General features: G+C 45.3%; 1 protein-coding gene across 2 annotated transcripts in view; it reads right to left on the bottom strand.

Annotated features, from left to right (window-relative positions):
• The window catches only part of CALN1 (calneuron 1), a 581,567-nt gene that overhangs the window by 190,912 nt on the left and 376,415 nt on the right, over window positions 1-14,240 (bottom strand). The window lies entirely within an intron of this gene.

The raw sequence follows: 14,240 nt of genomic DNA on the forward strand, positions 1-14,240 counted from the left end.
TGATATTGACTGTTGTCTCCAAGCCATCAATAAGTTATTATATTTATTTATTTTATGTTTGCTTACTGTGTCCTAGCTTCTTGTTTTGTTTTGGTATGCCCAAATAGGCTGCTCGTATGAGCTAGTTTGATTATTGGCATATTTGAAGCTCTAATGTCCTGTCACCAGGTGGCTAAGTCTGTTACTAGGTATGTGAGCTCAGAAGTCATCCCACTCCTCCTGTATGGATTCAGCTCAGGTGCCCAGGTAGATAGCCACCAAGTGTGTAGTGCAGGCTCTCACTTACAGTCCTAGACAGGCATGGGTGACTGGTGTAGGCACAGGCATCTGGCTGCAGCAGGGGGACACACTCTGAGCAAGGCAGGGGGCTGACGGCTGCCCCCAAGTGTCCAGGAGGAGGGCATGTCCCTATTCCCTACAGCACGTAGGTGGGTGGGTTTTGCAGCTGAACTATGAGCACCTAATGCTTGGCAGGAAGGACTGGGGGGCACCTCTTATTCATGGACCCCTATCGTAGGTGGCTAGGTGGCATGGGTGGAGCACCAGTCCTCAGGCCCTTGATGTGGGTAGGTGAAGACCCTGTTTAATGGGCAGAGCGGGGTCAAATGTCAAGAACCTGCCACCTCACAGCTGGAACAGTTGAAGTTAGGGTTCTGGTATATACCCTATTGTACTGCAGTAATGAGGGCCTACACTGTTGAGATGGGCCCACACAAGTCTATGCAGGGGGAAAGGCACTCAAAGTCCATGGATCCCTTATGCCTGTGCCTAGGCAAAGGAGCTGTTCCTACCCTGGGTTCCTGGCTTAGGGGAGCTGGTAGTTTATTTTTTTCCCATTTGTTAATTTGTTCACTCTCCAAGGCAGGGAGAATGGCTCCAGGTGTGTGACGGATCCTCCTTCCAGCCCAGGGGACTTAGCAATTGCTGAAGCCAGTCCAGGACCCAGTGCAGAGCACGGAGCAGGGAGGTAAATGGAAGAGAGGTTTTTCCCTAAAGGAGGTGTGTTTGATCCGCGTGGTAGTCCGTACGCAAGTACTCGTCTTTTGCCGGATCGAAGGCTGCTTCTCACTGGTTCTGCGTGGCTGTGTAGACTCTCTGGCACTGGGTATCTCCCGGTGTGGAAAACGTACTTCCCGAGCACCACTGCTTGCCTGCCTCACTGCTCACTCCCGAGCTGATCAGGCCTGAAGGGCTCAGGCTCTCGCCGGGTTAGGTCTGGCAACTCCTGGTTGCTTCTGAACTGTCTCCCCTCCCCCTGCCACTCAGTCCAGTTCCTCAACTCTGCCTTTGATGTTCAGGGCTCCCAGATGGCCATTTATAATCGAATCACTTGTTTTTTCGGGTCTTTGTTGTAAGAGGGTCCACCGGAAGCATCTGACTACTCCACCATCTTGGCCCCGCCCACCCTGGGTTGTAATCTTTATGGGAACAGATCACCAGGTCTTTTCTCTTGAGTAGCTGCTGGTGGGCTGGAATCACTGATCTTTTGGTTAGCAGTTGAGCACTTGACCACTGTACCACCAGCACTCTGTAAACAAATATAAAGTGTATTTAAATGGCATATTGCTAACTTTCTATGTAGCAAGGCATTTCCTGGAGGTCCATTTTTCAACCCAAAGCTACACTGTTCAGAGTTGATGGGTGCTTTATTTAGCAAGTGTCAGGCAGGCAGAGTATGTAGTGACGACCACATAAAACATTTTTTAATCCAAAATTATTACAGCCATGCTCTGTGGCAGAAATCAGAGCGGCCAGGATCATTCAATTGAGTTATTTATAATTTTGCAAAGATAACTTGATCTTTCTAAGCCTAGAGAATATTCCTTGGCATTCTTCCCTTGGAAAAGGAGGGTAGCCTTCCATTTGAGACTATGTGCTTCACAGACCCTTCAACTGTTAAAATATGGAGTTCTGTATATAACCATCAAATATACATATAAGCATACATCTATATATAAACAGGAAACTCTAGTGGCATAGCAGTTAAGAGTTTGGCTGCTAACCAGAAGATCAGCAGTTCAAACCCACCATGTGCTCCTTGGAAACCCTCTGGGGCAGTTCCACTCTGTCCTGTAGGGTCGCTATGAATCAGAATCGACGCGACGGCAATAGGTTTGGTTTTTTGGTTTGGTATATAAATAGATACTATCAGGGAGTATAACCTTGAATTCAGTGTACACAACACTCAATAGAAATCCAGTTGAGAGAATTTCTATTTTTTCAGGTTAACCTGGAGAATATGCAGTCCATCTATTCCTCTGGATAAGGGATCAACAAACTTATTCTGTAAAGGTCCAGATAATAAATACTTTAGGTTTTGTGGGCCATATGGTCTCTGTCCCAACTACTCAAATCTACAGTTACAGTGTGAAAGCCCCATAAACAATACAAATGAGCATGGCTATACTGCAATAAAACTTTATTTACAAAAACAGATGGTAGGCTGGATTTGGATCCTGGGCCATAGTGTTGTGACTCCTGTTCTAGTCAACAGTTCTGAAAATTTTTGAGGGCAACTGGTGGTCCCTGTCTCCTTTGAAAGTCTGATGAAAATTTAAGTCCTCACTTCAAAATATTCAAAGCTATATTAGTTTTGTATGCAGCTTTAGAAGTTTTTAAAATCCCCAAGTTAAGAAGCTTTCTCTAGACACTCTAAAACCTATCCTTAAATTATGTCAGAACAGCAGAGAGATGTGTCCTTGGTTCAGCTTTCTCAATAGAAGCTGTTTCTGGAATATGCTTTGCCATGATGTCATTGCCTTATGTTAACGACTGTTTAGGAAACATCTCTTTGAAACTCATTCACATGTTGATTCCAATAATGCAACGGGCAAACTGTTCAAAACTTGACACAACCCAAATATTAAATCTAAAACTATAAAACTCATAGAAAAAACTTCGGAGGCCTTGGCTTAGGCAAAGAGTTTTTCGATAGGGTACATACAGCATGAATCATAAAAGAAAAAAATGATAAATTAGACTTCATCAAAATTTAAAACCTTTGTGTGAAAACACAAGCTACAGACCGATTCCGACGCAGTACTTTCAAATATGAAACATACTTATTTTATTTTATATATATATATATGTGTGTGTATATAGATATATTTTTAAATCTATTAACCAGATACTCAAAGCTTCCTAACAAATGGCTCCCCCTTTCTCCTCCCTCTCGACCCTGGTAACCACTAATACACTGTGGTCCCTATACATTTGCTTATCCTAGATATTGCACATAAGGGAACACACTTATTTTGACCAAGCAAACACCATTATTTTCTTTCTTATCCATTTATTTTATTATATCGAGTTGCATCATAATTCCACTATGTTAGAACAAACAGAAAGGGTGCAGCAAGCAGATATTCTTACAACTATTTAAGGATCAGACCTTTAAGTACGCAACGCTAAACTGTAACTAGAGTTTTAGGGGCTTGTATTTGCAAAGCACGCCCCCTTCTTGTGTTGCCAGCTGCCCTTTCGCCCTCTGGAAGGAGGCAGGCAATACAATGTCCTCAGCATGGAGGTTAAAGTGACTTCTCACTCTGCCCTTGTGTTTAACACTCAGGCAGTAAAGCTCCAGACATCGTCAATAAAAAGCAGAGGAGCGCTCTGCACTCATGGAGGAGCTCAAGCCATCACTACCCCAGCATTGTCCTGTTCAGCAAAGCCCAGCCACTGCCCAATGGGGAGACCTCCGATTTTAACATCACCTCTGTTGGCAGGAGTGACCTGAGCGCTGGGTTCTGCAAAACTGCATGTCCATTTCAGGCTGGACTGAAAGCCCAGATTCCGACGCTGGCGGGGCTCACACAGCACTCCTGACAAACGGAAGTACTGAGAGAGAAAGACCCTGGAGTCATTTTAGTTATGAAGACCAAACTCAGACCGAACAAAGCACTGAGTCAACGCAACACTGTAGTATGACTGGGATTCACAAGAACATACTACAAAAGAAGACAGGTAAATGGGGAATAAAGACTGTGTTTGCTGGAAGGTCAAACGGTTAACACACCCAACTGCTAACCCAAAGGATGGAGGTTCAAGTCCACCCAGAGAGGTGCCTTGGAAGAAAGACCTGGCAATCTACTTCCAAAAAATCAGCCATTGAAAACCCTGTGGAGCACAGTTCTACTGTGACACACATGGGCTCACCATGAATCAAACGCCACTCAATGGCAACTTTTTTTTTTTAATGGAAGGCACAGTATAAAAGAGGCCAAAAAAAGGAGATAATTGATGATGTCAGAATACACCTAGCTATCCCACTAGGTGGAAACCCTGGTGGCGTAGTGGTTAAGTGCTGTGGCTGCTAACCAAAGGGTCGGCAGTTTGAATGTGCCAGGTGCTCCTTGGAAACTCCATGGGGCAGTTCTACTCTGTCCTATAAGGTCACTATGAATCAGAATTGACTCAATGGCAAAGGGTTTGTTTTTTTTGGTTTTATCCCACTAGGTATTAGCATCTGCCTCAAACCCCAAAGAAAGTCCTCCATAGCAAAAAATATTTCATACCAGTCATTTCATAGTTCCTAAGATGGGAAGTTCAAGTGCAGGATTAGTATTTTAGGGAGGAGGTAAGAAGAAATCAAAACAAACAAATATTAAGCACCTACTATGTCCTAAGGCTGTCCCTGGGTGGTATAAACAGTTAAGCACTCGACTACTAACTGAAAGGTTGTTGGTTCGAACCCACCCAGAGGCATCTCGGCAGAAAAGCCTGGTGATCTACTTTCAAAAGGTCACAGCCATTGAAAACTCTCTAGAGCGCAGTTTTACTCTGTAACACATGGGGTCACCATGAGTAGGAACTGACCCAATGGCAGCTGGTGCTACGCACCAAACTCGGCATGTTATATCCATGATATCATTGGATCCTCACAACAACCGGAAGGAGCAGTGCCATAAAATTATTCCCATTTTATAGGTGAGGAGACAGAGGCTCTGAGTTTTTTTTTTTTTTTTTGCTATTTGCCCAAGTTCAACCCAACTGAAAAAGGTGAATACATTTAATGCCCACAAATGGATCAAACAAATGGATACACAAAGGATTGCAGACATCATATTCCTCTGAAACCTTCAGTATCCCAGGGGTACCCAGGCCCACTTCTAAATAATCACATTCAGCCCTGAACTTCCGATCGTTGTTGTTGTTAGTTGCTGTCCAGTCAATTCCAACTCATGGCGACCCTATGTGTTACAGAGTAGAACTGAGCTCCATAGGGTTTTCTTGGCTATAATCTTTAAGGAAGCTGATCGCCAGGCCTTTCTTCCATGGTACTGCTGGGAGGGTTCGAACCGCCAACCTTTAGGTTAGCAGCTGATGGCAACCCATTTGTGCCACCGAGGGACCTTGAACTTCCCCTAGGATGCTTCCATACTGGGTATTTGTATTTGTTGCACGCTTGGGGAAAAGAAAAGAAGTGCGTATCTTACTTTGAAATCGTTTTGCCCAAAAGACTTCATGTTATTATGTGACCCTTGTGGGGAAACATACAGAACTCCAATCCATTTTTGTATTGGTTTGATTTATACCGGAAAGGAAAATATTTTTACCTCCTCTTTTATTTCTCTCTTCTAGGAGAGAATGCAACCACCTCCCTGCATGCAGTGAAAATAGAGCCAAAGTGTGCTTCTTTGGCCCTAGGTGTGTCCACTTATCCCTTACTATTTTGTCACAAATGATAAATGATGTCAGACAGAGCTGTCAGACGAGATTAAGAAGGCGTGGAGGGAGAGAGCATTTAATGGGTTTTAATGAGCTACTCGCAGTTGATGACGGTGAGGCTTTGACGCCATGCTTCACTTGCATGTGCGCTTGGCAGAGATTGATGAGTGATTTTAACTCCCCTAATGTGACTCCTGTATAGCAATCAGGCATAGGCTGTCTCAGCTGCAATCAGAGAGGCTGTTTGCAGACCTGCAAAGCGAGTGGGCAGAGTGGGAGCTCCTGTGATCTCACGTCTGTTCCCCAGATTTGGCAGCTCACAGCAGTCTCGTGATGCGAGCTCATGAAACTGGAGACAGGGCCATCAGGGCTGAGCCCCAGGAGGGACCAGCAGGCGGGGCTTCAAACCAGTTCATCCCAGTTTGAACCCCCAGCTGAGAAATTTGCATTTCTAACAAGTTCCCAGTCAATGCCAATGATTTCACCCCAGAGATTCTGAATCAGTGGCACAGGGGTTAAGAGCTACAGCGAGTGACAGCTGCTAACAAAAAGGTAGGCAGTTCAAATCCACCATCTGCTCCTTGGAGATCCTGTGGGGAGGTTCTACTCTGACCTATAGGGTCACTGTGAGTCAGAATGGCCTCATGGCAACAGGTTTGGTTTGGTTATTCTGAATCAGAATCTCCATTTTAACATAAGAATCCCCTGGGGATCTTGTTAAAATGGAGATTCTGATTCAGAATATCTGGGGTGGAATCACTGGCATCAGCTGGGAACTTGTTAGAAATGCAAATTTCTCAGCATGGAGTTGAACTGGAATGAACTTGTTCAAAGCCCTGCCAGCAGGTCACAAGGAAGTTGTCCCTTTGAACCAAACTGGATGCTGGGCTCTTTGAAAACAAAAGCTGATCTATTCCAGCTGCTGATCTCATGGCATTGGGCATAAGTAGGTGGGAAATAATTTTTTTATCTGATACCAGTTGCCGTTGAGTCGATTCCCACTCATGGTGACCTCATGTACACAGAGTAGAACTGCTCCATGGGTTTGGCAATGGCTGGGACTGTTCAGAAGTGGATCACCAAGGCCTTTCTTCCAAGGCACCTCTGGGTGGGCACTAACTGCCAACCTTTCAGTTCACAGCCCAGTGCTTAGCTGTCTGCACCATCCAGGGACTCACTCCCCTTTGAGCTGATAATCCCATGCTATTTAATGGGTGCATTTCCTGCAAATTGAACTTTGTTTCAAGTGTCCCTCGTTTCTGGGGTTTGCACCACAGAAAACTGAATCATCTACTGGATATGGGTCTGTGAGGCAACACGGAGCAGACCCACCTCCTGGTTAGAGCAGAAAAGTGTCTTCTCCTTGCTCAAGATATGACTTTCAGAACTAAAGATAACACTTAGAAGCTGCAAATCCTCATTAAGAATTTGGACTTGGCAAATGTGGAATTTATGACAATTTGATGAGAGCAGGGCCTGAGTCTTCCTCTTCATTATCGTTGGAAACGAGCTGCCTGGGCAAACAAACAGAGTAAATAAAATTACAGAGCTATGTTTAAGTAACTTGAGAAAAAAGAAAACTGCTGGGGTTTGGCACTTTAATTGAGGGGATAAAAGGATGCTAATTATCAATGTGTCTGAGAGCTTCCATTTAAAAACACTTTTTGTGAGAAGCAGTTAGTTCCAATCACCTTAGCTATGCAAAAATGTGGGGCAACAATGAGATAAAACCCCATTTCTTGAAAAGGCCTGAATAATGAGATATCTCTAGCTAATTCAGGCTGGCCATCCCAATGTTGTCTGAACTAGTGCAGTTCAACCAAATACGAAGTAGATAAAACAATCCTCTTTATTAATTTGGATGATACTAGCAGTAAAGGTGGGGTTATCATTGCTGCCTCCTCCTCTCATGGGGAAGAACAAAATGTCCAGCTCTCCCCAGCCTGCAGGAGTCCCTGGGTGGTGCAAATGGCTAACGGAAGGGTTGGTGGTTCCAATCCAACCAGAGATGCCTTGGAAGAAAGGCCTGGTGATCTACTTTCAAAAAGATCAGCCATTGGAAACCCTATGGAGCACAGTTCAGAACAAAATGGCTAGCTCTCCCCAGCTTGCAGGAGTGCCTGGGTGGTACAAATGGCTAATTGGAAAGATTGGTGGTTCTAATCCAACCAGAGGTGCTTTGGAAGAAAGGCCTGGTGATCTACTTTTAAAAAGATCAGCCATTGAAAACCCTATGGAGCATCGTTCTGCTCTGACACACATGGGGTCATCATGAATCAGAATCAACTCATGGCAAATGGTTTTTGGTTCCCCGGCTTGTAGACATTTGCTCCATTGATCCCTTGGAGGCATTTTTTTTCTGCTACTATGTCATTGTTGTTAGCTGTTGTGGAGTCAGCTCCAACTCGTGGTGGCCCCATGTACAACAGAACAAAATGTCCGGTCCTGCGCCATCTTCAAAATCGTTGGTATAGCTGAGTCTATTGTTGTGGCCATGTGTATTTTGAGCCTTCCAACCTAGGGGGCTCATCTTCCAGCTCTACATCAGACAGTGTTCTGTTCTGATCTGATCCATACAGTCTTCACTGGCTAATTTTCAGAAGTACTTTGCCAGGCCTTCCTTCCTAGTCTGTCTTAGCCTGGAAGCTCTGCTGAAACCGGTCCACCATGGGTGACCCTGTTGGTATTTGAAATAACCGTGGCATAGCTTCCAGCATCACCGCCACATGCAAGCTACTGCAGTAGGACACATTGGCAAATGGGTGGCGCTCTGCTTCTATATTAACTGGTCATTCCATCCCTAAAGGCTCTAGGACAGAATGTGGTGGACAAAGTGACAATTCTGAGACTTTGTGACTTGGATGAGTTGGCAAGAAGAAGCAGGCAGGTACTCGTCTCTGAGGAACCAGCCATCAGCAGATACAGCTGTGACTTGGAAAATGTAGGAGCAGAAGTCTTTTTTTCCCAGTCCTGCTGTTGGTTGGAAAGGAACTTTCTCATAGGTCTGAGAGAGGAGCGGGTTACAACCTGGGCCAGGGCTCTGCTCACTGCTCTGCAGTCCTCTTACCCGGACCCGGGCCGTTCTGCTCAGATTGGCAATCAGGATGAGAGCCAGCATTGGCTCCACTTGGGCAGCAGTTCCGGGAGCTGGGGGAGCTGGGGCCCAGACTCCTGAGATGTTTTCCTCTCTGCTCTCATTAACCTTCCGTCTGGGGGAAGGAAGTCTTGTGCTCACTCCCGGAACCACGATGCAGCTTCACATCAGCTGCCAAGCCCACCCAGCCAGCTGGGGCTTCCACCAAATCCAATTAGTCACTGGCTCAGTTTCCTCTCATCAGAAAGAGGGGTGGTGTGCATAGATAGATGTTCTTCTCTGGGCAAAGCCACCTCCAGCAGGCAGACCCGGAGAGAGGAGCTTCAGTGGAGGTACACATGTAGGGAGGCATTTGAGCCAGGTGCTAGCCTCTCTCCACCACCCATCTGTCAGTCTGTCCTACTGTGGTGGCTTGCGTGTTGCTGTGATGCTGGAAGCTACGCCTCCAGTATTTCAAATACCAGCAGGGTCACCCATGGTGGACAGGTTTCAGCGTAGCTTCCAGACTAAGAGACTAGGAAGAAAGAACTGGTGACCTAGTTCCAAAAAGTAGCCAATGAAAACCTTATGGGTCACAACAGAACACTATCTAACTCACTTGCTTTGGACACGTCATCAGGAGAGATCAATTGCTGGAGGAGAACATCATGTTTGGTTAAGTAGAGGGCCAGCGAAGGCAAGGGAGGCCCTGGGTGAGATGGATTGGCACAATAGCAACAACAGACTCGAACATGCCAACAATCATGAGGATGATGCAGAACCAGGCAGCATTCCATTCTGTTGTACCTGGGTGCCATGAGTTAGAGTCGACTTGATGACAGCTATTTATCTATGTAGCTAGCCTTTCTCCCTCTTATATCACCTGTTTGACACTGGCTCCACTGGTCTGTGGCAACTGGTTCTCAGTCATTAAAAACAATCAAGTGTAAATTCAGTGTCAGAATCCATATTTGTATCTGCTCTTCCACCCATCACCCCTTGCTAATTTCCCTGACATGATCCACCCCCAACACCTCACATGTGCTTCATGGGAAGCACTTCATGTGCTCTTGTAGGCTTTGTGCCCCTTGGCCCTTCTGTGCCAGTAACTTTCTCACCCTCTTGCTCTTTCACTGGTCCCACAAATGGTTTGTGCTCTGCTGCTAACTTAAAGGTTGGCAGTTTGAACCCACCCAGTGGTGCCATGGAAGAAAGGCCTGGAGATCTGCTTCTGTAAAGATTACAGCCAAGAAAACCCTATGGAGTCGTTCTACTCTGTAACACATGGGGTCTCCATGAGTCAGAATCAACTCAATGGTAACAGTTTGTTTTTGTTTTTTTGCTCATTCATGCTCTGTTTATGGTATCAGTTCTGGTACAAAACATAGTATATCAGCTATATTAAGGTTCTTCTATGTGAGATCCTAAGTATATTCTAATTATGTTAGACTTCAGGTTCCATAAGAGACCATTTCCAACTATCCACAACTGATTTAGAGCTTTCTCAAGATAAATTTTTTTTTTTTTTTTTTTGTCTATTTGGGTCTAGATCAACTGTCAACTTTGTTTGGACAATGATTTCAGTCAGGAAAAAACAGAGCTTTATAGGACAAACAGCTGTGAAACATAGGAAAGAACAAGGTGGCCCACTTGGCGATAGATACATCTCACCGAGGGTCTCCTTTGTCCTCGCTGGGCCTCTGCTTCACCAAACATGATGTCCTCCTCTACTGATTAATCCCTCCTGACCACATGTCAGACAACATGATCCTGAGGGCTTTGACTGGATAATTTTCAGAAGTAGATTGCCATTCCTTTTTCCCTCATCTGTCTTAGTCTAGAATCTCCACTGAAACCTGTTCACCATGGGTGACCCTGCTGGTATTTGAAATACTGGTGGCACAGCTTCCGGCATCACAGCAACATGCAAGCCACCACAGTACAATAAACTGACAGATAGGTGGTGGCACTTGGTCATAGCAATAACTAAAAGGTCATGAACAACACAGTATCCCCGAGCAGGGTTGACCAAGGGACCAGAGGAAAAGGCAAATTGGCAGCTAGAGATTACATTCTACTGGCTGCCCTTCCTACATAGAAGGTAAGTGATGGGGATGGTCTTGGGCCACAAGTAGGGCTTCAAACCGGTTCAGTTCAGTTCGACCCCCTTCTGAACAAATTTGCATTTTCACCCCAGATATACTGAGTCAGAACCTACATGTTAACAAGATCCCAGCTGATTCTCAGACTCATAAGAATGCATAAGAATCACCTGGGATCTTGTTAAAATGCAGATTTCATCAAAGATGTGGTGAAACCCATGTGAAATTGTGCACTACAGATTAGTAAGTAAACACAAGTAAGCCCACGCATACCTTGCTTACTGTAAGCCTGTACGTCCCTTGTTTACTGGTTAACCTGTCCCTGTTCATTGCAGTTTATTATCTTAGCCAGAGGGGACAATAAATATCTGTCTTCCATTTATAGTGACTATTATGCTTTTTCTATGTTGTCGTGTGCCGTTGAGTCAATTCTGACTCAGTGACCCTACAGGACAGAGTAGAACTGCCCCCTAGGGCTTCCTAGCTTGTAATCTTTACTGGAGGAGATCACTAGGTTTTTCTCTCACAGAGCCGTTGCTGGGTTCAAACTGCTGACCTTTGGGTTAGCAGCCGTGCACTTAACCACTGTGCCACCAGGGCTCTGCTTTTTCTATACTATTAATATTATATTATAATGCATTGCCACCACCATCTTTCAGTTGGTTGTACTGTCGTGGCTTGCATGTTGCTACAATGCTGGAAGCTATGCTACTGGTATTTCAAATACTAGCAGGGTTGCTCACGCGGGACAGATTCCAGCAGAGTTGCCAGACTAAGACAGACTAGGAAGAAAGACCTGGCAATCTACGTCTGAAAATTGGCTAATGAAAATGCTATTGGTCATAACAGAATAATATTGTTTGATACAGTGCTGGAAGGTGAGCCCCCTAGGTTGGAAGGCACTCAAAATACACAGTGGCCACAACAATGGACTCGAGCACACCAACAATTGTGAAGATGGTGCAAGACTGAGGAATGTTTCTTTCTGTTGTGCATGGGGTTGCCACGACTCGGAGCCAGCTCAACAGCAACTAACAACAACAAGAGCAACTCTGGCCCATGACACATTCATGTCATGATACATTTATGCACATGACGGAACTACAGAGAAGTTATTGAGCATCTGCTTGTTGGGAGACAACTGTCCATGGGCATCTCCCATTTCTGCACGTCTCATAAGCAGAGGCACTGGCTGCCTGTGTTCAGGACCACCTTTTCAAAGTTGTTCTATAGAGAATAGCCTTTGAAGACAAAGATAGCATCTCCTTCCAGAGCAAAGGGCAAGTGTGATTGAAGTCCAGTAGGATGAAGGTGATGTGTCCCTCTGCGACAAAGATCGGGCAAGCTTGATGTTGTTGTGGTTAGGTGCCATCTAGTTGGTTCTGACTCATAGCAACCCCATGTATAACAGAATGAAACGTTGCCCAGTCCTGTGCCATTCTTACAGTAGTAGGTATGTTTGAGCTCATTGCTGGAGCCATTGGGTCAATCCATCTTGTTGAGGGTCTTCCTCTTTTTTGCTGACCCTCCTCTTTACCAAGCATGATATCCTTCTCCGAGGACTGGTCCCTCCTGATAATATGTCCAAAGTAAGTAGACGAAGTCTCACCATCTTCACTTCTAGGGAGCATTCTTGCTGTACTTCTTCCAAGACAGACTTGTTTTCTTCTGGCCAGTCCATGGTGTATTCAGTATTCTTGCCAAGATCACAATTCAAACGGGTCAATTCTTCTTTGATCTTCCTTATTCATTGTCCAGCTTTCACATGCATATGAGGTGTCCAGGCATGGACCAGTAACTTGAAATTTGCCTCCAAAATTGGAGGGTGCTGAGAGACCAAAGAAAGGTGGGCAACTCCAGTGTGGCGGCGAAGGAGTCTTTATCAGGGGGATTTACACACCGAGGCAGTGGTTCCTGGTGGCAGGAGGACCAAAGCAGATCTCCGTACCCAGCAGCAGGGGGTGGAGGTTTTATAGTGGTAAAGGTAGCTCCAGCTCTGAGCTAAAGAGTTACATAAGACTGCCTCAGCAAGGCGACGTGTGGGCAGTTGTAGGGCTCACAAAGCCTGAGATGATTGTATGCAAAAGACCTCAGGCAAGCTTACTGCCCATTATAAAAGATTCAGGCTCCTTAAGTTCAGGGATCTCCTGTAACATGGGTACATGTGACACCTGACCTTCCTTGTATCACCTTGTGGGAATTCTAGCTCAGCGAATCAGCCCAAAGTGATAATATTCTGGCTACCAATACTGCTGTGAGCAATAAAATCCTTTTCTCTGATCCCAGAGTCCCTGTGTCTTCTTTCATCACCCTTGAAACTGTGTCTGTCTCACTTATTAACTTGTATGTAGCATAAAATCTCAGATCCTTTACATTTTCTGGACAATACTTTTTAAACCATGCATGGTGCTCCTAATGGGGATATACAGGTGAAAGAAATCGTGCTTAGCCTCAAGAAACTCCAAATCCAGCAGGAGTCACCAGACAAGCTGGCATTAGAAGGCCATGCTTTGGGCACTGTGGCCCACCCCCATTCTACTGCAAATAAGGAAAAGTAGAGACACAATCCAGCTACAGAACAAAGTAATCATATCTATGGGCCAAAAATGGAACCAACATATAATGCAGAAAACTGCACTGAAACTGGGGTCCTGTTGGTTTCAGGCATAGAAGCAGACAGAGGCTGCGGAGCCCATCCCCTGCTGGGTGAGAGGACTAAAACTGCCACATGTGAAAGAAGGACCCTGGGCCAGGCCAGCTGCTTGAAATCAGGTGCTGAAACAGGGCTCCCGACTCACAGAGGCCACCAAGTTCTAGCTACAACCTGGGGCTTAGTAAAGGTACATCGAGGACAGAAGAAGCAGACAGACGTGACAGCCAGGACCTGGGCCCAGCTCCCTCTGGCAGAGTCACTGCACCTGCAGTATTGTCAGGGTTACCAAAATTGTAGACAACAATCACCAGAAAACGAGGGGAGTAGTGGGCACTGTCTTATTCATGAGAATAATGTGAGGATAATAGAGATGTGGAATAACTTTGTAAACAATGTTAAACCACATGTTTTTAAAATGTAAAAGCAACCTCTAAAATAATAGAAATATGATAGTTGTCATGGATTGAATGATGCTCCCCCAAAAATGTGTGTGTCAATTTGGCTGGGCCATGATTCCTGGTATTGTGTGATTTTCCTATGTGTTGTAAATCCTGACTCTGTGATGTTAATGAGGGAGGATGGGTGGCAGTTGTGTTAGTAAGGCAGGACTCAATCTACAAGATTGGATTGTGTCCTGAGGCAATCTCTTGAGATATAAAAGAAGTAAGCAGTGAGACAGGGGGACCTCATACCATCAAGAAAGCAGTGCTGGGAGCAGAGCGCATCCTTTGGACCGGGATCTCTG

Source organism: Trichechus manatus, unplaced genomic scaffold (genome assembly GCF_000243295.1).
Source record: "Trichechus manatus latirostris isolate Lorelei unplaced genomic scaffold, TriManLat1.0 scaffold00077, whole genome shotgun sequence".
Lineage (NCBI taxonomy): Eukaryota > Metazoa > Chordata > Mammalia > Sirenia > Trichechidae > Trichechus > Trichechus manatus.